The following is a 25,842-nucleotide window of genomic DNA, read 5'->3' as shown; positions in this document are numbered from 1 at the left end:
GAACTTCTAATCCTATCTAGCATTTTTCCCTCTGGTGCTGTTACAGATGCAGAGTCACTTCTCTTTAACATCTAGGGGCATATGTATGAAAGGAAAAATTAGTCGCAAACGCTGCGAATCGCTAAAAACAGCGTTTGCGACGGATTTTTCTCAATTCCATATGTATGATTCACTTCCACACAAAAAACTAAGAAATCGCTAAATTAGCGATTTCTTAGGCTGCGAAACATTCAAACTGCGATTTTCCTTGCGAATACTTAATTTGCGATTTCTTAGCTTAGCGAAAATCGCAAACAAGAAATCGCAAACTAAGAAATCGCAAGCACATGTAAGAAAAATTCGCAAATTGCGATTTCACGAAATTCGCAATTTAAGAAATCGCAATTAACACCAATTGCTTGCAGGTGGTAAACTGGTGCAAGGTACATAAACCACCCCACAATGCAACAGACCCACCCACAATGGCAGCAATGTTCGTGATAGCCAGGAGGCTGCGTATTCGGGCCCTTGCTCAGAGGAGAATGAGACAGGAACGTATATTCAGGCTGCGCATCACTCTGTTCCAGCACACTGAAGAGGACATCTATGACAAGTACAGACTGCACCCACAGACCATAATGGACCTGATTGAAGAGCTGAAACCCTACTTGGAGCACCCTACACGCAGGACACAAACAATTCCCACACATGTGCAGGTCCTGTGCTCCCTGCACCTCCTGGCGTCAGGGAGTTTTCAACGGGTAATAGCGGAGGTTGGTGGGGTGTCACAGAGTGCACTGTCGCGTTTCTTCCATGCCTTCCTAGATGCAATGCTGCAGAGGCTCTCACATCACATTTACTTCCCCACCACCCAACAGGCATTACAGCAAACAAAACTGGACTTCTACCAGATTGCACGTTTCCCCCACATCATTGGCTGCATTGACGGGACCCATGTGACCATCACACCCCCAGCAGCAACTGAATATGTCTACAGGAATCGGAAATGCTACCATTCCCTCAATATACAGATAGTGTGCAACGCTAAGTATCTCATCACAGACATCGTACCCAAATACCCTGGCAGTACACATGACTCTTTCATCTTCAGACACAGTGGAATACACAGACGTCTGAGTGCTGGAGAGTTTGGGGAGGGGTACCTGCTAGGTAAATACATGGCACACATCAATACATCCACTACATCACTTGAGGGGGGGACATTGACTTACCTATTGTGTTTGTCCATGCAGGTGACAGTGCCTATGTAGTGCGCAACTTCATCCTGACCCCATATCTGGATCCTGCAAATGCAAGTGAGAGGAGCTACAACAGGGCACACAGATCTACACGCTGCGTCATTGAGCGAACCTTTGGAATCCTGAAGAGCCGCTTCAGGTGCCTGCATAAAAGTGGAGGTGCACTGCAATACAGCCCTGAGACCTGCTGTAAAATCGTGGCAAGCTGTGCAATGCTACATAACATGGCAATGAGGAAAGGCACCACAATTGATGTGACCGATACAGACACATCGGATGACGAGCGCCCTGCTCCCCCTGCCAGACCTGCAGCAGGAGTTGGGGCAGCTGCTGGACGCCAGAGACGGACAGAGATCACACAAAACTACTTCTAGGAGAGTAATGATGAAATGAGACAACAAAGCCTGATGATGTGTCAAGTGTTTAATCACACTTCACATGAAAGAAATAGTAGCTGTCCCCAGCACATGTTGTGCACACAGTGCAGGTAAGGCACAAGTAATTGTGCAAACAGCATTTTCGGGTTAATGCACCCGTGTTGCAGTGAGTGTCCCCGCAGATGTTCACCTCCTTCGGTGACGTCCAGGCTGAGTGCCCCCCATGGTGTTCCCTTGGCCTGCACCCTGTCTCCCACTGCGGCGTCTTTCCCCTGGCAAGGTGGGAGTGAGGCTGCTGCGACTTGAGGTGTCCTCACTCTCGGCAGAGGCCATTAGTGCGCTGCCACCAGCATTGGCTGTCTGCAGCTGCTCCACAGCAGTGGTTACCTGCGCAAGCCCTGGGGCAATATCCTGGCAGCAATGTGCCATGTCGACCTGCATTGTTAAGCTTCTGCGTGTGAGGGTGCTGGTGGTGGTGCAGAGGCGGTTCACGGCCTTTGTGTAAGTGTGTAGGCGTGCATTGGCACGTCGGCCAGCCCTGTCATTGGCAGCTTGGGTGTGCCTCAAAGTGGCACAGAGCTCATGGATTGCCCCTGCCATTTTCTTTTGGTCCTTGTGTATGCGGCATAGCTGCCGATTAATTGACCGCAGTGCTTTGCTTTGCAGGCGCTGTTCCTGCAGCATGCTCTGTTCCAGGCCTGAGAACACGGACCCTTCTGCTTCAGTCGCAGTGCTGCTCCTGGGCCTTGATCTGGATTTCTCCTGCGGTCTTATCCTTGCCGTTTGTGTGTCATGACTGGGCGTATGTGACACACCCTGACTCCCCTCTCTCCTGTCGGTGTCATCCCCTGTGGCAGGGAATTTGTCCTCAAATGGAGGCAGTGGGGGCACATGTGTGCGCTTCCTGCGCTGGATTGGCTGCTGCTCTGTGTCATCGCTGGAGTCCGCAGGGTCTGAAGGCTCCTCTCCCTCTGCGCTGTCTTCTTGTGCCATGCCATGTGCTGTGGATGTAAAGGGGACTACATGAGTTTGTGTTATTGTCTGCATGTGGCAATCAATAAAGTTACATCTTTTTTTTGGCTAACCTCTGACACTGTATCATTCACTTATCCCCAACCCACATGTTGCATTTAATTTCGTTAGTGTCATGGACACACAGTCAGACACAGTACTACGAGTCCCATGATGCATTGCTGGGTGTGCTGTAAGACCTGGCCTGGATTGACATTTTGGGAGTTTACTATGCGCATTTGGGGAAGTGTGCAAGGGATGGGGAGGAGCGCAGATTGATTTTGCATGCATCTTACCTTGACTGCTGGATGCAGGGTTGGAGCTGTCTATGTCAGCCACACCACCAATGCTCTCAGGCAGGAGAGTAGACTCCACGAGCTCCTCATGGGGGGTTGGCTGCTCTGCAGTGGATGGTCCTCCTCCAGTCTGATTGGCGTCCTTCAGTCTGGCTGCCACCCTCTCCTTGGACCTCTGGCGCATGTCGTACCACCGCTTGCGCAGCTCTGCGATGGTACGTGTGGTGACTCCCACTGCATTCACCTTACTCTGTATTTCAAGCCAGATTTTCCTCTTCCTGGCCTCTGGGACACGCAGTGCCTTCTTGCCGAAGAGGAGCTCATGGCTGCAGACCATCTCCTCAATGAGGACCTCCTGCTCCTTTTCAGAAAACTTATGTTTTCTCTTCCTTTTCTCTGCATCCTTGCCCTGCTGTTGTTTGGTGGAATCCATTGCTGGTTGCACTCTCCTGGGATGCCTCCTCACACTCCCCAAGCAGCCTCTGGGTATGGCTCAGGTGAGCAGGTGCAGGAAATCACTCCAGTTTCCTGTTTGTGATGTCATCAGGCTGCACCTGGCTTGCAGATTCCCATTTTTGCGATTTCTTAATTTGCGAATTTCGCTATTAAGAAATCGCAAATCAGGTGTCTGAGAATTATTTGCGAGTTTTAAGGAATCGCAAATGATTAGCGATTAATTTTTTACATCCCGTTTAGCGAATCTGAATTTGCGAATCGCAAAATATCGCAAATTAGGATTCGCTAAACGGGAGTTTGATACATATGCCCCCTACTTCTTTATAAATTCTTTCTTCAAAACCACCCTTTACTACTCAATTCTTTCTCTTTTATAGCCTCCAAAAATCTGCCTCCAATATTTTCAGAACACCAATATCCACTAGCTCCTTCTTGTTGACTTCAGATTTTGCTGGATCAGCTCCCAACCCAAAGCTTCACCGCCTCTGAATCTGTAACATTTTTTCTGCCAACAATTTTGATCATTTATGTTATATCTATATGTAACAGCCTTGAGTTCATCCTACCCAAACTGCGCACTTTTTGACCCCCCACCCTTCCTTGAACTGATTTCTTTCCGATGATATTTTTGTTTGACTACAGAGCTTCATGTTGAATATGCCCAATAAGCCCCCAGACCCTGCTTCAGTGCCAAAATCACCCACTCTCTTAATCAAGCACCTAAATCCCCCCACTATATTTAAATGTGCTGGTTTTAGTCATTCTTCCACATACCCCATTTTGTGGTGGTTCCCTACTTGCTACTCATCTCTGTACTTTGGTTGTGATTCTTCACATGGTAAATAAACATTCACTCCTCTCCTCCACCCATCTATATGCTCTTTGCTTCCCATTCCATATTTTGGTAATGATTATTTCAAAGGGGTAAAACCCTTACGCACCCCCTTTCAAAACTGCCCATTGCCTAGGGTATTTTGATAACAGTGGCCCTGCACTTGCCCCTTCATGGCCACTCCACCAGGCCTCCTCTATATTAACTGCTCCATGCACTTTTTGTCATTTGTCAATATCCACTGCCCTAGTAGAGTGTCCACCATCATGCACCTACTCACACAAGTCTCTCCTGTAATGAGATGACCATCTTTTTTCATATTTACAAATGTGTTATTCTGCTTCACATCCAAACCATTTTGGAAATGCTGTAGTGTTTTTCAACAATGTGTTATTCTGGGCCATTAACATTACAATTCCAGCATTTTTGGCTATACATTTTTAGTATGCTTTGTTTGTTAAACTACAGTTTCACTGAAAACTGATCATTGCAACAACGTGAATACATGTGCTCCTTTTGAATAGTAACGCTGCCAATCTTCTTCTAGTTCATGGTACAATCTTCAGTTTTGTGCACATCTTCTGAGTGGTGTATTCCATTATTCATAATTATCCCATCCTATATTTCTGTATCAGCATTTTGGTAATCTTTAGTCCTCCTGGTTTCTTCCATGATGAACCATTTACTTTCTACTAGGCATTTTTCCAAATCTTTCAAAGTGCTGCCCTCAACAAATCCTCTTCAACTCCCTTCGTCTCCTAAATCTTGAGGAGATGCAACCTGATTGCCAGTCTTCACCTGCGTCCTTAAGTAATTAACAAGAATATTAATCCCCAACTTCCAAATTTCCTTCAACTTGCACTTCCTCTAATCTCAATAACTGCCCTGTTATGGCACATAACATTCCAAAGTCTTGTTTTGGGGAAACATTTCTCTCAATGATGATAATGAAACCCAATCTCCTATCATTGAACTTGACCTGTCAGTTTTATTTGACACTGTCACCGGCAAATCTTTGCTTTTTTTGTATTCCCTCTTTTTTTCTTAACTTGTTTGTATTAAGTTTTCTCAGAGATAGCCAACATTGCAACAGTACATATCATGAGCTTGTTATAGTAGCAGCAGTGATATAAAAATGTACAGGATGTGCATGTGTCAGACCAGGAGAAACATAAGTGGAACAGATAAGTGTGTATGCTCAGTTACGGGAGGGGAGAGAGAGGCAGTTCAGGGGTGAACAATAACAGAGCACACAACTAGTATACAAGGGCTGTTAGTCCTTCATGGCACAAACATGGTCTTCCGTAATCATTGCTGGAGAAGAGATCGTACTAGTAGAGCATTGTTAATGACAAAATCAGAGGGAGTGAGGAGGATGAGAGGGAGGAGGTGATGGGTCAGGCGTACAGTGGGGGACTGAGGGTGATGCAAGAGGTGAGGCCTCTTCAGTGGTCAACAGGTTGAGTGCAAGTTGGGGATGCAGATACTGCACTAAGGGGGGCAAGCGATTGGCTGTGTGGGGGGACAGTCACCCTAGATTTGAAGGCCTTGAGCAGGGCATCCCATTGATGCAAGAACCAGTGAATCTGTGAGGGAGAGATATATGATCTGTGCAGGATATAGAACTGCATTAATTTGAATCATACGCTCCGAGAGACAGTTGCAGGGTAAGCCAAGGTCGTATCCCACTCCGTGTCGCTGCATGCCCTAGCCAAGTTCTCACCCCACTAATTGATAAGCGTCGACAGGGGTAGGCAGGTATGTTCGCACTGTTCCTTGGTGAACCACATGACCAAGTGACTCCCCATGCCCAGTGAGTGTAGAGTTTGGAGTACTTGATGCATGCTCGGTTCAGGATGCAGTGACCCCCAGCGCACCTGCAGAGTATCCATGATTGAGCTATATGTGAGGAATTGTTTTGGGGGAGATCAGTTTGGTTGCTCAGATAAGTAAATGGGATTGTACACTGGGACACATTTCCATCCTCTAGTGCCGCTGTGTAATGATAAACCCTAATAACGAGGTAGGAGATCATGTCCATTGCATTGGCACCAGCACCTCTCCCAGCCTGAAGGCAGGGTCTGCCATCCTGGCCAACAAGGGAAAGAGATGAGATTTGCCCCAATTTACACAGAGGCCAGAGACAGTGGCGAAGGTGGTGAGGAGTTGTTTGATTGCAGGCAATGTCTCAAAGACATCTCACACATACAGGAGAGGGTCATCAGCATAGAGCAAGACAGTATGAATTCTGTCTCCCAGTGGGATCACCCAATCTCACCCTTGAGTTCCAAATCCATGCGCTAAAGCCTCCACAGCCACAGAGAAGAGAATAGGGGAGAGTGGACAGCCCTGGCAAGTGCTACGGACAATACAGATATGTTCGGAGGTGTGCTTGTCAGTGTTGACCCAGGTCAGCGGTGCAGTAAATAAGAGATTGATAAACCTGAGTATGCGAGGACCTAAGCCAAACTTTGCCAGTATGGCAAAAAGGTACTTCTACTCCAGAGAGTCGAAGGCAGTCTCTAGGTTCAGTACCAGGAAGCCAGATCAAGGCAAGTGGCCCAGTGCCTGATCCTGAACCCGAAAAAGGCAATGGAGATTCAGAGACATTCTGCAGCCTGACACATAGACATTCTGGTCTTTATGGACTAGTTGTGTAATTATGGGCGCAAATTGCTCCACCAGGATTTTATCAAGAATTTTGTTGTCTGCATTAAGCATCACCAAGGATCGGTCAGAGCTGACATTTGATCGGTCATGCCCTGGCTTCGGTATGGAAACAATCTGTATAGAGAAAATCCTGAAATTTAGGGGTTATATATAAACCTGCTCTCCAATAGTATTTTAGCTGGTATGAACATTCCCCATTCTTGGAAACCAGCTGAAATCGTTACTATATTCAAGAAGGGTGATCGGGCAAAACCAGCTAATTATAGGCCCAATAGCCTGATTGATTCTCTTCAAAAAAATGTTTGTAAGCATGTGTTGGAGCATCTCCAAGATTGGATTAGTGAAGAGAGTGTTTTATTGGATTGGCAGACAGGTTTGTTAATACTGTAGATCCGATCTTTCGATTTGTTTGTATTTATTGGAAGGAGGTAATCAACGGCAAGGGTGAACTATAAGTTGCCTTCAATAGTCCCCCTAGACAAGTTATGGAGAGTATTCACAGAAATGGGTATATGACTTTTTGGTTTGGTGAGGTTAAACGCAGATACTATGGCCCAAGTGAGATGGGGGAGGAAGGGTAATTGACACAACCCATCCACATAGATCGAGGGGTAAAATAGCGGTGCATTTTGGCATCAACACTGTTTTCTCTTTTTAATAATGGTTTAATTGAGTTTCTGAATAAGGATGGATGCGATGCGATGCACCTAAAATAGGAGGGCGGAGGGCCCCCGCACTCCTTTTTTGCAGATAATACTCTGTTAATCTCAAAATCGCTGACAGGACTCCAGCAGCATTTGAATGATTTTCAGTTGTTCTGCCTTGAGCGGGGCTTGAAGCTCAATAGCTCAAGACCAAATGTAAGATTTCTTCCTCACAGATGACAACCCACTGCAAGAGATGGATGCTGGTTGGTGACACCCCCTTAGAAGTGGTGTCCGATTTTGACTATCTAGGTATAAAATTCACAAGAAATCTATGTTGGTGTCCACAAGTGGAAAGGGCATAATTATCCTTGGTAAAACACACTGCTAACATAGCAACATTATTTGAAAAACTGTATTTAGAAGGGTGGCCCCTGCATTAGAGATTTATAATGCTAAGGCCCTACGATCATTCTTATATGGTGTGGAGCTATGGGGTAGTATAAAAATTCATACTCTGTCTATAGTGGAGCATACATTCTTGAGATCCTTAATAAACCTCCGAGTGAGTACCCCATTGACTCCCCTCTATCTAGTTTTGGAAAAGAAAAATATTATTCATAAGACAGTACAGACTCCTCATGTTTTGGCATCGGCTTTGGTCTACAACAGGTCTAGAATCTTACAGGGTAGGCCTTAGAGACTTCACAAAAAATCTACAAGAGGGTCTGAGGGGGACTAGTTTACAGACTACAATACCTTCAATCCCCAGAACATGTCAACATACACTAACAGAAGGTCTTAAGTCCAAAGAAGAACAGAACGCCGCATGATGCTATATATGCTGCACCTCTCTTCAAAGAATTACTGCATCACTAGGCAGGGAGATTAAGAGTCCATCAGCCCACCCTTATTGGCGGAGCTTCGTCATATGAGACCCTAGGGGGTCAAAGTCAGGGCCCCTACACTCTCGAGCCACCCGGCTCTACTGGGTACCCGTCTCAATGATCCCCAAAGAGGAAAATCTCCTGCCAAAGTGTGCAACAATATTTCAAAGAATACAAAAAATGCAGTGCGATAGCGTGATAGTGCTCTAAAAATGACTACGTGGTCAACAAATATGTTTATTGTGAATTGACCAGGTGTCATATCTAAAAAACCAAATTAGTCAAAAAAATATATACGACTAATTCCTGACTTGGTCTCTCAAGGTCGACATGTTTCAGCCGATCTGGTTGTTTCACCCGGCTTTCTTCAGGACCTAATAGTAATGGTATCGAAGGCTACTGCAGGATAAATTTGGTAAAATGGTGTATATAACCAGTGCAACTCAAAATCAAAATATTGGTGATATAGTTATGTGGCCATTGCCACCCTACCAGACTCGCATTGTTTATGCTTTGTTTAGGTGTTGTCACCTCTTCTTCTTTCCTAAAAGAGAAGATAGTAGGGGTCAAAATAGTTTTGTAGGGTTAGCACAGAAAAAACAGCATCAGCGACTAATGTTCAATAGTGCCCTTCTCATGCACTACATAATTTGAAGAATGGCCAACTTGCGGTCCATAATACAAGAACATTCTCTTAAAAAATAAGGGATTGTAACTCACCCAACGTTCTTTGGGAGAAAAGCCTCACCTCACCCGGCAGATTGCTCGGTGTAGGAGGCACCGCTCTGTTAAAAAGATAGGGACACAAGAGGACGGGTTGTATACACATATACCGGTGCTCAAAGGTCCCTACATAAAAGTTAACAAAATAAACCAATCAACTCTTGACTCTAACACACAAGCACCAAATAAATGGCAGAACAACTGTGCCATGCAAACGGTTTGACTTTTAGCCAGTTCTATTGCTAAACCTCATATACTATGGTCAAAAGTGGAGGTTATAGATAGAGCCACCCTATGTAATCACATCGGTGTAGAAATACATCCCTCTGCTCACTAATCGGGATATAGAAGTAGAAGTGATGGTACCACCCTCTATTCATACCAAGTCAACATGCATCTTATTTACATCTAGGGATTTTTTAGTTAACCCATAATCAGACCCATGACTGTATCTGGTCATATATTTAAACTGTTCAAAGATAAACAACTACCTCGGTCAAGGCACACATTCCTAGGTGTCTTACCTATCCGTCGAGACCTCGAGCTGGACCCTGAGCAGTCTGGGAGGTGTCGACAGCAAGGTATGGACTCCTTAAATAGCCGCTCCGATCAGTCAGAACGGGCGCCAAAATGTCAGGTGTTGTTAATTGTACTTGCCGTGGGTGTGTCGTCAAGCAAGCGCATGCGTGGAAACAAAAGTCGCCACTCTGAATGCGCATGCGCAGCCCCGAATGTACACTAGACACCGCGCATGCGCAGAGGCGGTGCCGCTGATCAGAATGCGCATGTGTAGTACGATGTTCACGGACTACTCAATCGGACATCACAAAATCAAGGATTCCCATAGGTCCTAGCCCCCAGAGTGCCATGGTATTACCAAGCCTCGAAAACTAAAGTAATAAACACTGTACAAAGCGTGCGCCGTACTTAATGTTCATGACCGGATCTTATTGGCATATCTTAACTAATTGAAAGGGTTGATGAATACCTCTTACAATGTATACACTGATGTACACGTGTTGCTTCATTCAAGGTCTCAAAGGGAGAGAAAACCAACCTGTCTGTCTCTCTAAGATCTAAATCTATAGTTACGCTACCTATACCAAACACAGCATGACATAACATTTCAAAGTCGAAACAAGAGGTGTGATAAAGAACAGGGGATCAATACCCATATTTAGCATGCAAACAAACTGCCTCCAAAAAAGAGGAATGTGGCTGCCACTTCTACCCATTTGGTGAGAGAATAAGGTAGGACATGCCAATAGAGCTGTCTCGATCGTTGGATTGGTAAAATCATGGATATGAAACCAGGAGAGAGTTAAATGTATATGTATGTATGCCCACCTCTCGGGGTGAGTAGAATTAATCTCAGAACAGGTTAAGTACCTCAGGAGATAATCCGGTTATATTTCCATGCCTGGGCCGACATATGGCGAAGTACCTGATGACAGTGTTGTCTTCCTTAATTACGAGGCTGTGTAGCACGATATAATGTAGTATGAAAAAATAAAATCTATTTGCTGTGTGATCCTAGTGGAAGTAAATACAGTGGATGTCACCTGGATCGGGAAAGAGTAGAAATACTCGTGGTATATTGGGAAAAAACCAAAACTAGGTCTATTTCCATGCCTAGATCGATGTATGGACAAGTATCTGATAACAAAATAGCCCTCCAGAATTCATGGGGCTATGTTGCAAGATCTAGGATGGCATGAAGAAGTCAGGTCTACTTTGATCCTTATTACTGCAAAGACAGAGGATGTTATGTGGATCAAGGAACAGTGGAGATATTCGTGATGTATTGGGTAATGAAAAACATGCATCACACACCAACAAAGGGTGCGCGTTCAGATGGATGTCCAGGGGATGCTATCATTAAGGCCATGTGTGTCCGTTTTCATTTTGAAAATCCATTTCTGTTCTCTCACGAACAGGAACTTCGAGGTGTCACTTATATGTTGAGGAATGAGTGGTCGTTCGAGCACAATCCATCTCATGTCGTCAGCTCTGTGATGTTTTTCCAGGAAGTGATCTGTAAGACATGTGGACTGTTTTTTACACCGGATCGTGCTCTTATGCTCACTGATTCGGAGCTTAATTTTCCTTGTCGTGTAACCAATGTAATGCAGAGAGCAAGGGCACGTGATCATATAGATCACGCTCTCTGAGTTACAGTTCGTATGACTGTTCAGTATCCATGGACGATTCGTACCTATGTCAACAGAAGTGGTTTTGGAGGTCTGAGGGCAGACACTACATGACCCATACGGGTAGTGTCCCCGTACTGGTGGTAGTGACCACAACGTGTTGACACCATGTGTTTGTTCAGTCCGTGGTCGTGTGTGCACAAGACTGTTGCACAAACTAGGACCCTTTCTAAAAGCAAACAGAGGAGACGGAATGTTTTCAGCGGCCACATTCAAAATGTGCCAATGCTTCCGTATCATCTTCTGCAGTTTATTTGAGAGGGTGCAAAAGGTGGTTACAAAACTGAGCCTCTCATTGGGGGTCCTCATAATGCTGTTATCCAAAAGAGCATCCCGATGGTTATTGGATGCTCTTTTCCAAGCCTGACGCACTAGTCTTTTAGGGTACTGGCGTGACTGCAACTGGTGAGCCAGTACCTCTGCATGTTTGTGAAAAAGGTCCTTCGTGGAACAGTTCCGCCTGATACGCAGGAACTGGCCCACCGGAAGATTCTCTCTTAAGGCCCTCGGGTGATGACTGTCAAATGACAAGAGAGAATTTCTGGACATTGGTTTCTTGAACAGCTCACAGTTTAGCGAATTGCCAATGGGGAAAATTGAAATGTCAAGGAAAGACAGACGCTGTTGATCAAACTCTATCGTGAATTTCAGGAAGGTATTCTGCTCATTGAGCCAGGCATGAAAGGCCTGAATCTCATGGCTGGAGCCTCGCCAAACCACCAAAATATCGTCTATGTACCTCTTCCACAACACCAGATGTTTAAAAAAAGGGTTGTTGTGGTTCAGTACATGATGTTGTTCGAAAAGATGGACATAGAGGTTGGCGAGGCTCGGCGCAAAAACACTCCCCATCGAGGTACCAGAAATTTGTAAAAAGATCTGGTCCTCGAAGCGAAAAAAGTTTTCGGTCATCGCTATTCTTGCGCACTCCATAATGAAATGGACCGGAGTTATGCTATCCAGATCCCGCCCTTCCAGGAGCCTTCTGATGGATTCAAGGGTCTCCAGTTGCGGGTTGCATGTGTAGAGAGATTCTACATCAAAACTTGCCAGAATGTCAGTTTCGGGATGGAACTCAATGTCTGGCAACAGCCTCAAAACATCAGAGGTGTCCTTAAGATAGGTAAGCATTTCAGACACCATGGGCCGTAAAAAAACATCTAAAAACTTGGAGAGGGGCTCAAGAAGTGATCCTATCCCCGAGATGATGGGACGTCCCGGAGGGGGTCTTTTACTTTTGTGTATTTTGGGGAGGCAGTAGAAATAGGGCATTACTGGATTACTTGTCACCAGAAATCGAGCCTCTTGCGACGTGATCCATCCTTCTGCCTCCCCTTCCTCAACCAGATGTTTGATCTCTAAAGTTAGCCTGGGTGTCGGGTCCATTTCCAGAATGCGATAGAATTTGTCATCTGTAAGTTGCCGAAGGCATTCTCTCCGGTAAGTGACAGTGTCCTGTAGGACAATGGCACCCCCCTTGTCCGCTGGCTTGATAATAACGGACTTGTCTGTGCCAAGGTTTTGAAGAGCCACTCTATCCTTTCTGGAAAAATTGCAGAAACTTGTGGGCCGTGTGTCACATAATGCCATCATGTCAAACGTCACGGCTTTTTCAAAGGTGGAAACCTGAGACGGGACTTGGTGTGCCATGGGTGTGAAACTACTCTTGGGTCGTAACCCAGTATTCGTAGTATTGGTGTCTTCATAAGAGGAAGTGACATCGTCTGTCGATCTGTTCTTAAAAAAGAAATGCAGCCGGATTTTTCTGAAAAAATGTTCAAGCTCGCATCTCATAGTGAAAGGGTCACCTGTAAAAGTGGCTACAAAACCCAACCCTCTGTTGAGGACACTCAATTCACTCTCCGTCAAAATTCTCAAACTCAAATTGACTACGAGATCGTTCCTCAATTGTTGGTTGTGCTCTGGGTTTGCTGAAGATTGCCCCTGCTCCGAGTGTTCGGGAATGTGGGGTCTGATTGCCAATGAACAGTTGTTGTGCCTCTCCGTTTGCCCCTCGTTCGGCCTGGGCCTTGATCTAAAAAAGGCTGGTTAGGATAAAAATGGGGTTGTGGTGGAAAAGGTGGTACATGTGATGGAAAGGGAGGTTGGTAGCCCCAGGGTCCTGGTGGCCACCATTGGCCCTGGTTAGGATAGTAGCCCTGTGTCCCACGCCCCCTGTTGTATCCACGAGATCGGCCTCTGCCTCGCCCTCGGGAGAACCCATTGGTAGATGACTCTGAGTCAGTTGATCCCTGCTCTGATCCAGAGGAAGAGTAATTCGATCCATATCGTCTGCCCTTGTTGTTGAAGAGTGGGGCCACGTAGTTCTCATTGGTGTACGGGTAGATTTTCTCCCATGAGAAACGGGCTAAGTCCTTTTTGAACTTATCGATATTGTTAATCAGGATGTTATCTCTATATTCCTTGTTGGTCTTATTGGCCTCGTCCAGATTCTTTTTGTACAATGCAGCTGTAATAGTTGTTTTGATCTGTCCCTCCATTGTTTGTATTTCGATAAGGATCGCGTCTGCCTGGCGCTTAGCCGTGCTGATGATTAAAATCAGCCAGTCACGGGTACAGCGCCAGGCAATGAGCGGCCAGTCTCGCATGAATTGCTTATCGGTGAGGAACAACCTAGGTGCGTTGGTGACTATTAAACCAGTCGGCGCACATTTGCCTCGCAAATACTCAGTCATAATAAGCCCATGGACAGCTGTCCGTGACTGTGTTTTCTTCAAATTGAGTAATGTACCCCAAATTAAGCTGCGAATCAGTGAGCATAAGAGCACGATCCGGTGTAAAAAACAGTCCACATGTCTTACAGATCACTTCCTGGAAAAACATCACAGAGCTGATGACATGAGATGGATTGTGCTCGAACGACCACTCATTCCTCAACATATAAGTGACACCTCGAAGTTCCTGTTCGTGAGAGAACAGAAATGGATTTTCAAAATGAAAACGGACACACATGGCCTTAATGATAGCATCCCCTGGACATCCATCTGAACGCGCACCCTTTGTTGGTGTGTGATGCATGTTTTTCATTACCCAATACATCACGAATATCTCCACTGTTCCTTGATCCACATAACATCCTCTGTCTTTGCAGTAATAAGGATCAAAGTAGACCTGACTTCTTCATGCCATCCTAGATCTTGCAACATAGCCCCATGAATTCTGGAGGGCTATTTTGTTATCAGATACTTGTCCATACATCGATCTAGGCATGGAAATAGACCTAGTTTTGGTTTTTTCTCAATATACCACGAGTATTTCTACTCTTTCCCGATCCAGGTGACATCCACTGTATTTACTTCCACTAGGATCACACAGCAAATAGATTTTATTTTTTCATACTACATTATATCGTGCTACACAGCCTCGTAATTAAGGAAGACAACACTGTCATCAGGTACTTCGCCATATGTCGGCCCAGGCATGGAAATATAACCGGATTATCTCCTGAGGTACTTAACCTGTTCTGAGATTAATTCTACTCACCCCGAGAGGTGGGCATACATACATATACATTTAACTCTCTCCTGGTTTCATATCCATGATTTTACCAATCCAACGATCGAGACAGCTCTATTGGCATGTCCTACCTTATTCTCTCACCAAATGGGTAGAAGTGGCAGCCACATTCCTCTTTTTTGGAGGCAGTTTGTTTGCATGCTAAATATGGGTATTGATCCCCTGTTCTTTATCACACCTCTTGTTTCGACTTTGAAATGTTATGTCATGCTGTGTTTGGTATAGGTAGCGTAACTATAGATTTAGATCTTAGAGAGACAGACAGGTTGGTTTTCTCTCCCTTTGAGACCTTGAATGAAGCAACACGTGTACATCAGTGTATACATTGTAAGAGGTATTCATCAACCCTTTCAATTAGTTAAGATATGCCAATAAGATCCGGTCATGAACATTAAGTACGGCGCACGCTTTGTACAGTGTTTATTACTTTAGTTTTCGAGGCTTGGTAATACCATGGCACTCTGGGGGCTAGGACCTATGGGAATCCTTGATTTTGTGATGTCCGATTGAGTAGTCCGTGAACATCGTACTACACATGCGCATTCTGATCAGCGGCACCGCCTCTGCGCATGCGCGGTGTCTAGTGTACATTCGGGGCTGCGCATGCGCATTCAGAGTGGCGACTTTTGTTTCCACGCATGCGCTTGCTTGACGACACACCCACGGCAAGTACAATTAACAACACCTGACATTTTGGCGCCCGTTCTGACTGATCGGAGCGGCTATTTAAGGAGTCCATACCTTGCTGTCGACACCTCCCAGACTGCTCAGGGTCCAGCTCGAGGTCTCGACGGATAGGTAAGACACCTAGGAATGTGTGCCTTGACCGAGGTAGTTGTTTATCTTTGAACAGTTTAAATATATGACCAGATACAGTCATGGGTCTGATTATGGGTTAACTAAAAAATCCCTAGATGTAAATAAGATGCATGTTGACTTGGTATGAATAGAGGGTGGTACCATCACTTCTACTTCTATATCCCGATTAGTGAGCAGAGGGATGTATTTCTACACCGATGTGATTACATAGGGTGGCTCTATCTATAACCTCCACTTTTGACCATAGTATATGAGGTTTAGCAATAGAACTGGCTAAAAGTCAAACCGTTTGCATGGCACAGTTGTTCTGCCATTTATTTGGTGCTTGTGTGTTAGAGTCAAGAGTTGATTGGTTTATTTTGTTAACTTTTATGTAGGGACCTTTGAGCACCGGTATATGTGTATACAACCCGTCCTCTTGTGTCCCTATCTTTTTAACAGAGCGGTGCCTCCTACACCGAGCAATCTGCCGGGTGAGGTGAGGCTTTTCTCCCAAAGAACGTTGGGTGAGTTACAATCCCATATTTTTTAAGAGAATGTTCTTGTATTATGGACCGCAAGTTGGCCATTCTTCAAATTATGTAGTGCATGAGAAGGGCACTATTGAACATTAGTCGCTGATGCTGTTTTTTCTGTGCTAACCCTACAAAACTATTTTGACCCCTACTATCTTCTCTTTTAGGAAAGAAGAAGAGGTGACAACACCTAAACAAAGCATAAACAATGCGAGTCTGGTAGGGTGGCAATGGCCACATAACTATATCACCAATATTTTGATTTTGAGTTGCACTGGTTATATACACCATTTTACCAAATTTATCCTGCAGTAGCCTTCGATACCATTACTATTAGGTCCTGAAGAAAGCCGGGTGAAACAACCAGATCGGCTGAAACATGTCGGCCTTGAGAGACCAAGTCAGGAATTAGTTGTATATAGTTTTTCGACTAATTTGGTTTTTTAGATATGACACCTGGTCAATTCACAATAAACATATTTGTTGACCACGTAGTCATTTTTAGAGCACTATCACGCTATCGCACTGCATTTTTTGTATTCTTCGAAATATTGTTGCACACTTTGGCAGGAGATTTTCCTCTTTGGGGATCATTGAGACGGGTACCCAGTAGAGCCGGGTGGCTCGAGAGTGTAGGGGCCCTGACTTTGACCCCCTAGGGTCTCATATGACGAAGCTCCGCCAATAAGGGTGGGCTGATGGACTCTTAATTTCCCTGCCTAGTGATGCAGTAATTCTTTGAAGAGAGGTGCAGCATATATAGCATCATGCGGCGTTCTGTTCTTCTTTGGACTTAAGACCTTCTGTAAGTGTATGTAGGCCTTAGAGACCTCATGACTCCAAAATGTGTAAGGAAGATCTTATGGCTCCGCACTGTAAAGGCTCTTCTCCAGCGGTTAAGCCTTGATACATAATGATTTCTCCCGAATCCTTGTGCTCAATCCAAAAGCCTAGTATTAAAGCACATTTTTGGGAAAGTGTTGCAGTGGACAATATTTTGAAATGTAAGGATGCCCGCTGCTTTTCACTGATTTTAAATCTATGCCACTATATGAGAATACCATTGATTAAATCATTCCCCACTGGCAAGGAAACTACATCAACAATTTAGGTATGGATCTCTTCCCTTCCTGTAAAATCTTTTACCAGGACGTGGCACAAAGCAATGGATACTGTTGATAAGTCTTGTACGTGCTGTTGAGGGGGACCCGAGTCACTCAACCATGTATTGTTCTTCTGTCCTTTTTATAAATAGTCTCAAGCCAAATGGATTGCTCCCCTTTGTAGAAAGCTGGGAATCAGGAATCACCAGGAGGCATTCAGAATATTGCAGACAGACTCAAGCCAGATTGTGGTATTCTGCCTGGCTAAATTCCTGATGGCAATGTGGATCAGACGTGCAAAATATGTATATAATAGTTTTAACATTTTACCCTTTTTTTGTATCCTTTCCTTTATACTGCTATAATGATGACCTGCTGCTAAAACTGTGTTTTAGCTCTTGTAGAAGAGTTTTGTATTTTTATATGTTCATATTTTAACTGTGTCTAAGATATGTAATTTTAATATTTTATAGAGGAGTCTCCTTCATATGCTACTACTCAAATGGATTAACAGATGAATTTGTAAGATCTTTCTCTTTTATGTATCCAGTTTAATAGGTTTAAGGAGTATATGTGGTGCTATTTATAAATGATTGCATGTGTCTTGTGCTGTACTTTTTGATCTAAAGTGATGGAAATAAAGTCTTTCTGAACTGAAATGAAACAATCAGTGCCTAATAGAGGGAATGGCGGAGACAGGAGCATACATCATCGTACAATGCTTGATGGTGACTGACTAACAGTGTGGCATATGTTTTATAGAACTCCTGAGAGAGCCCATCGGGCCTGGAGTTTTACCCAATGCTATCTACTGGATAGGCTCGCAAATCTCATTGGGAGCAATCGTCGCAGTGAGCTCCAGTGCCATGTCAGGTGGGACATGTAGGTTCATGTCAGATAAAAAAAGTCTCAACCGCCGAGTCAGTTATTCCTGCCTCTGGCGTGTAAAGATGCCCGCAGAGTTGAGTATAGGCTTCATGTATCTCACATTGCAAGTGAGGTTCCATGGCTGGTGCACAGTGATGGATAGAATAGGACAGTGTGGGATGTATAGTTTCATTAACCAGGCCAGCAGAGCACCAGATTTCTCTGGTCCAAGAATAATTTGGGGCATAGTGTGCAGCATAGTTAAGACAACACAGGTGCTCCAGCAGGGTTGTGTGCTCTTGTCGCTCCTTGGAGAGCTGACGTCCGTCCTCAGTCGAGGAGGCAGGTACTGTGTCCAAATGGAGAAGGTTGCTTTAAACCGCTAAGATATCCCTGTTTAACTGCTTCCTCATGCTGTCTTTCACAGTGTCCCTGAATGGCGGCTTTAAATGCATCCCACTCCACGAGGCGGGATGATGCAGTGCTGAAATTCGCTTCAAAGTATTTGAGGCAAGAGACACTCAGAGTTGTACAGAGTGCTGCATCCTCTAGCGCCTTGGCCAGAGGTGCCATGTTGGCATAGGAGGGGATGTGTTGTCTCAGCAGACCTGCACGCTCTGAAGATTGTGGTCTGCATGCATCCTCCCCAAGTAGTCTGAGTGTATCACAAGTGTGGCCAGTCCTGTGGAGTACACAATGCGGTTGAGGCATATGTGAAGGTCGTGGGAGTAGAATGAATACACCCTATCTCTACCGTGATGCTGACATCATATGTACACCAGTGCCCAGTGGTGCAACCAACCTCCTAGGTGTTTGGCATTAGAATGCATGGGTAACTGAGGGAGTGGGTGGTAGTACCTGTCTATTGCTGTTGCCACGACACTATTAAAGTCCCTGCCCAGTAACCAAGAGGTGCCTCCCCAGCATGCTAGGACCCTGAGAGCTGGTCAAGGAAGACAGGTTGTTTCCTATTCAGAGAGTATATTGTTCAGAGGAGTAAGCAGCATCCCTCCAATGTGCCCTTCATGAAAAGGTACCGACGTTGATTGTCTACAGCCGAGTCAATGGTCAAGAAATGAGTCTCCACTCTGATCCAGATTATGACCCTCCCCTAGCGTAAGAGGAATAGTCAATTGTAAAGACCTGGCCTCTCCAGAGTCAGAGAAGGCACATGGACTTTGTCAGGGTGATATGTGTTTACTGGAGAAATGCTATGTTGGCAATGCCAAGGCGCAGATAAGATTATATCGACTATACCCGCCTGATATTCCACGTGAATCCATTGAGGTCAGGCATTAGAAATGCCATGTTGTGGTGAGGGGTTGGTGCTGGCTGCCATGAGGGTGGCTCAGTCAAGGAGAATGGTGTGTGAATGCCAGTGCGTGAGGGCCAGTGTGCAGACCAGAACAGTAGAACAAGGGAAAGAATACTGCGGGAAAGGGGCAAACAGCACCACTTACACATTAGTGTAACTATGAATCATGTAAATAGTGTGTTGTAGGAGATCTGGCTGGAGAGGCAGTAGAAGATGTCTCTGGGCAGAACCTCGTGCATGGATACCAATCATACAAGTGCCAAGTAACACTGGTGCATGACTGGTGCAGGCTGAATAAGTAAGTGGTGGTGTGCGGCTGAAGTGGGGAGAGTGTTATGAACCCCAATGCACCCCAATATAGGCCTAGGTAGTTGCAGGGCCCTTTACCTACATTTGTCCTACAATTATTCTACATAACGGGTCTGACACTAATCTTTTACCTAGTTAGGTGCTGAATAAATGTCATGTGGTTTTCTCCGAAATCTAGCCTCATGTATTATGCATGAGGATTCTCAGTATCACAGTAGTATTATCATCTTCTGCATAATAACTATGTATAAGGGTCATCACTATCGTCATCCTTGGCCGAAATGCCAATAGTACACATGTAGGTAGAAACCCTAAGGGAACCTTTTTGGGTATATAAGCACCACATCTTTGCAGGGTAAACCAGAGGAAAATGACTTCCATGCTGACGCGAGACGCTGAGGTCCCTGCACACAGACACTAAAGCACGCAGTGGCCTGACATCCCTTGCGGGGTGTCCATCTCGAGACCAAGATGGGGTCCTTCGCTCTCCTACATCAGGTAATGGGGTTGACTCTATCCCAAGGGGATTCTTTGCTATACACATACATACATGCAATTGACACTTAGGTATATCTAGTTATGGTTCATAGGAGTATGCATTTTATTTTTATGTATCTACATGCTTGCATATATTCATTGTTTTAGCAATATGGTATAATTCTACCTTTTCTTTAATCTGCTGGTGCTCATAACAATATACATATATTTATGTGTAATGATTGTTGCAGCACACATATTTTATACTAGAATGACGCTGGTTCAATAAATACCTATTGAAAATGCTCCCACTGTTTGTTCTCTATATCTCTCTCGGGCAGAGTGAGCACGAGTGAAAAGTGCTGTACTGTTTCCACATCTTGAGGGGTCAGGGTTGTCATGTTCTATAGTTGCCAGAAACTATTCGCTCCATAAGAAGAGGGGCTCATAGTGGCACTGTGAGCTAGCTGGTCTACAGACTAACATATCCTTTGGGGGGTGTCTGGAATCAGTCTGGACACTGGTCCCTTAGTTTATGTTGTCCAAACAGGCAGATCAGATCTGATATAGATTTGTAGGAACAACACAATAGGAGAGCAAATGGCTCCCTGCATAGTGCAGCGTGGGTCACACAGTGGGAGAGAGAGAGGGGAGGAGAGAAACCACTGTCCCCTTAATAGGCCATATAGTGTGGAGAGGTGGTGTGCAAGAGCTAAGTGCCATACAGAGGGTCAGGTCATTTAATGAAACAGGCGAGATGGTCCATTAAGGGGGTAGGGGTGTGTGGGTCATCTAGCAGCACAAAGAGGGGGGAATGAAAAAAGGAGAGGGCTTTAGTGGGAAGGGAAAAGAAAGGAGGAACAAAATGAACTGCAAAGTGGGTCAAGGGATTTAATCTGCCACCCATGGGCTGGTGCCCTGTCAGCAGTGTGGATGGATGCTGCAGTCTCCAGAACCCGTTTCCTCCTCGCGGATCACCTGCTCCAGGTCGGAAATTCATGGTGCGTGTGTGCCGGTGCTTGTGAGGCACAGTGACCAAGTTCAAGGCCAGCGGCGGGGTAGTCGCATTTCCATCAGCATGTCTCTCTGCCCAGTCCCAATCTGCTTCCAGCTCAGTGAAGAAGGATTTCCCAGTGAGGATCATCCGTTAGCAGGCAAGGAAGAGCAAAGTGTACAGGAGGTGGAGTTCCTGCATCTTTTGCATGACATGTTGGAACATGGATCTTTGGCGCAGCACCGCTAGCGTGTATTCTGAGAACAGCATCACGCAGAGATTGGCCAGGGGGACTATTTCAGATGGACTGTAGCCCAAGCCACCTAGAAGATGGTGTTTATGTCCTTAAAATGTAGGACCACAGAGCATGAGAGGGAACCTAGTAGAGGGCGGCGAGCGGGCACCCTCTGTGCTCTCTCAATGGAGAAGAAAGGCAAAAAGTGTTAGGGGCATAAAGGATTGTAGCCAGTCTTCCATGTAAGTCATTGCATTGCACCTATGCAGCCTCAGGAAGGCTCAAAATGCACAGATTGCTTTTCTGCTGGTGACCCTCCGTGTCGTCTGCTCAAGCTTCTAGTTGTTTACCATTGTCCTGTAGCACTTGCAAATTATTGGGCGTGGCTTTAGATGTGGCATGAAGATCAGTCAATTTCCTGCAATCATCACGAAGGATGTTGAAGTCCGCTGCCAGGGAGCTGGCCTTCCTTCCCACAGAGACGTGTGATCTCTCAATTGCTGACAACACTATGTCCAGTTTGTCCTCGGTAGGTGGGTGCAATGTTTGCTTGCTCCCAGGAAAGTCAGCTCTCCCCTCTCCAATCGCGGTCTTCAGTGCGTGATGTTTGAGATGGCACAGTAGATCGGAGGCACCTCATTGAGTAGTGTCTCAGTGTCCCGCAGGCAAGTGTAAGCAGAGGAAAAGACAGAGGGGGGGCAGTAGGTTTCCCGGGTGTCAAGCAAAGAAACTCCCTGTCATCATAGGTAAGTGGTCTCTGCAGAGCAGCCAAAGGAGAAGCTTAAGAGCAGTGGCTGTTGTAGCAAATCTGGTCAGCGTCACTCTTCTCTGAAGCCCCACCTGTTTGCAAGAGTAGGTAGTGGGCAATCAGAAGTCAGAAGACGAGTCTCCCTTGGTTAGGACTGCCTCGGGGAAGAGGGCAGGGGTCTTGGCATCCACAGGTGCTTTGGTGAGAGTCGGAGGTCAGAAGGAAATTCGGGGGCAAAAGGGGGGATGAGAGGAGAGGCAATTGGCAGCCCCGAGTCAGGAAGTAACTTCAGGGTCAGCAGTCATGATGAGGGCTGCCTCCCAACCCCCAAGCCATCTTGAATGGTACTCTAACTGTTGTTGATCCCCAGGCCATCTTGAGCTCACTCCGCTGTGGGTACAGTCTCTCTGGCAGTAAATGCTACTTGAGCCCTGGTATTCTGGTCAGGAGGGAAGAAGGGAAGGGAAGAAGGGAAGATGGGTTGTAGAAGCAGTGCAATGTATGAGCTCCTCTGACGTGTGCAGCCACCTCCATCTAACAGCTCCTGGCCTGCTGTTCACTGCTCACCTCATCTGCAGTGGCTGTGGTGGGCTTCCAGATGCCTTTTTTTCCCCTTGCACAGCTCTGGTGCACCTCTTCTTAATGCCCCTCAGGTGCCTACTCTGTGGTCACCAAAGCGGAGGGAGGAGGTCATGGTAGTTCAGGTCGGTGGAGGTGGGGCAGCCACGGTGTTGCCTGTGGGAACTGCAGGGAGAATTAGCCATCTCTGCCCCACAGTCCATGCATTGTCTGTCCCGCTACTCTCCTCACCTGTGGGGGAGAGTCAGGACATTTTTCAGGGGGACACCTCTACTGCTGTGGGCCCAGTAATTCATGTTGCAGGCCACATGTGCAGGCTTGACCTGCGGCTCAATCATGTTGCACTGCCTATCTCCGCTGCCGGTTCCCCAAGAGTGGCAATTTCGACAAGGCAGGCTGGGCTGCCTCCCCCGCCCTCAACGCCAATCTGGGGAGGCAGATGCACGAAGGAACTGCTGGCTAATGCAGGATATCAAGGTCTCTGCCTGGGAGCCTAGGAGTGCTTTGGCCACCATTTTGGCTAGCCAGGCCATGCCCCCTTTTCAATTCCCTCTTTGTAGACAATAAGCAATGAGTCATTATTGATTCTGCCGTGTCCTTTACCCCTTCTGTCCCATGTGGAGTCCACCATATCTCATCTTTATCCTTCATCTCTTTTAGTTCTAATGAACCTTGTATTGTTTTACCATTCTACCTTGAAAAAGCCATTGGGACTGTCAAAATACATGGGAAAGAATGAGCCCAAACTTAACAATTCCGACTAAAAGCAATGTCCTTATACCATAACCACCGATCAATTGGCATCATCTAAAATGTGTCTGTTCTCATGGACAGAGACCCTATAATGAACACACAGATCAACACCACAACAAAGTGTAATGAACTTCCCAATTTGAGGGCCACAAATGTAAAGATTTTCTTAGCCCCAAGAGGATCTTACTTATCAGCCCATTTCGGAGAAAAGGAAAATTAACAAGTGCCTCTAACTCTTCTCCATGATGAATTAAGCTTGAAGCTGCATTATTTTAGGCTCCAACATAGAGGCAACTCTTACATGCATTTATATGTAACGTATACACTCAACACATGTTTAACTTTATTAATCCATGTTCAGCACCTGAATAAAATAGTCGAATGTAGTCATTTTAATTGTTAAGACTTTAATCATAGTTGTTTCAGGCTGATGAATAAACTCACATAACCATATTTACTGCATATTAATATCTCAATAATGATTGCCTAGTTCCCAATGGTTAATAATATCGTAGTGTGCGTCCGTTTTCGTTCACAAGTTAACTTAGTATGACATTAGGCCTTAGCTGAACATGTTTTCTTTAAAAGTTGCCAGTATGCTGTTTTCTCTCCACTGCAGGTGTGTTATTGTGTCCCTCATTAGCTAGATAAAAGGTGTATTGTTGTCTATTAGATTGATAATGAGGCTGGCTAAAGGGAGTTGTCGGAAGGCATGGAGGAAGACCATGAACAGGGCCGCTGTACCCGCATACCAGGACGTTGCAACAACCAAGGACAAGCAAAACAGTACCTAATTGTGTGAAGAATGTAATGTAGGGGGAGTTGTTCAGACAAAATATTGGAAACTAAAATATCGTCCTACCAAAATATTGTGTACAAAATATTGTGGTATGGCAATATCGTCTGCAAGAATATCGTTAACAAGAATGTTGATATTATGGTAAGTAATATCGATTTAGAAAATATCTAAGTCATAAATATCGTTTACAAAAATATAGTGGTTACAGATATCGTTTTAATAATTATTGTTATGTATTTTAGTAGATCTTTTAAATATGTATGATGTAAAAAAAATTGTATAGTTATTGTTTATGCTTTTTATTGAAGGTGCTAAATTTTGAGTGGTTATTACATGTATTTTAATTATGTTTTGTTATTTTGAGTACTGTAGCGGGTTGTAGGTTTATAGGGGTACAGGGTGTGAAGTAATGTGATCATAATTATTTAATAATTAGTTTTTAATTATTATTAATGATTTTTTTTTTTTTTTAATTTCTTTATTGAATAGAGATCACGGGTACAAACAAAAAAAAAAAAGAAACATAACACACGATTCAATTTGTTATACAATGCAGGATCAATTCACAAAATTTAAATTGCTCTAATATTCAGCAGATTTCAGGCTGTATAGCAGCCGGTATAGCTAATATCATTCAGTACAAAGATAATAAATAAAAAAAAAATAAGACCAGGTATTTAATAGGTACACCAAAAATAACTCAAGACCATCCTACTTATCCATATATGCACGGACAGCACCCCATATCATCTGCCCCAATGCCATTTTTCGGCTCCCCTTAACAATATATAGGTTATATTCCATATTATACGTGAACAAAAAACGAGTTCTCCACATCTCAAATGGGGGGGCATCAATTTGTAGCCACACTGAGGCAGTACACATCCTAAGCACTGCTGCTGCCATAAATATCAAATACCTAACTTCCTTACTAGAGTCCATGCGTGCCCCACCTGCATCTATACCCAATAGAATCTCACTAATTGACACTTGTATAGAAACACCAAGAATCTCAGACAAAAACCTATTTATATGTCCGAGCAGTTCTGATAATTTAGCACAGGTGGCAAAGATATGTGCTACATCAGCGTGTAAAATATTACATCTGAAACACTTTCCATCTGGATCTCCCCCCCACTTTGCAATTTTATCAGGCGTGCGATAAAGATAGAACATAGTCTTGTAATGTTGTGCCTTAAGATTGGCTGACATAAATAAACGGTTAGCCCATTCCATCGAGAGCTCCAACGGTATTTCAGAGCATCCCAATCTTTCTTTCCATCTCTTTCGATGAGTTTCCAGATCGTTGGACATTGTCTCAAGAATTATATTGTACAATACTCCTATACGAGAGCCCTTTTTATTTGCCTCAATAAGAGGGTTAGATTTATTCACAATATTTATTTCAACAAAATACTCACGCAACTGAAGATACTTAAAAAAATGAG

Source organism: Triturus cristatus, chromosome 7, assembly GCF_964204655.1.
Source record: "Triturus cristatus chromosome 7, aTriCri1.1, whole genome shotgun sequence".
Lineage (NCBI taxonomy): Eukaryota > Metazoa > Chordata > Amphibia > Caudata > Salamandridae > Triturus > Triturus cristatus.
Note: the sequence above shows the minus strand (reverse complement) of the source record.